The sequence below is a fragment of the Teleopsis dalmanni genome, chromosome 2 (assembly GCF_002237135.1).
Source record: "Teleopsis dalmanni isolate 2A chromosome 2, ASM223713v2, whole genome shotgun sequence".
Taxonomy (NCBI): domain Eukaryota; kingdom Metazoa; phylum Arthropoda; class Insecta; order Diptera; family Diopsidae; genus Teleopsis; species Teleopsis dalmanni.
Window position 1 is genome coordinate 50,933,242 of NC_051847.1, and position 474 is coordinate 50,933,715.

The following is a 474-nucleotide window of genomic DNA, read 5'->3' on the forward strand; positions in this document are numbered from 1 at the left end:
ACATATTGTCGTGTAGTTAAAAATGTGGTCAAATTTGTGGTCGAGTATTCGCTGGCCTTCTACTATCAAGAATGAATCGCCAATGAAAATATGGACAAAAGTCAAGAAGCTGGTATTCAAAAACAATTTTATGAAACTTAGACTATTGGGTAGAAAGGTGGCATTTTAGTCCGTTTATAGTGCTATGACTGATATTTTGGGTATGAAATGAGTCACTGTACGATTAGCGACTAAATCGATGGCATGTTTGTTGAAGACCTGATTTCCAGAACTTTTACAAAAACCACCTTTATTAAGGTATCATTGGAGATGTGAATAAATTTTACGAGTACGATACTCAAATAAGTTAGCAATGTTCGTTATGGTTCATTAAAAAAAAGTCGAAAAAATCATGTTAATGTTACTCGAAAATCAAGTCAATAGTTTTATTTTCGAATACCGTGACGTAGGGAACTTCGAATTCCTATCAGAGAG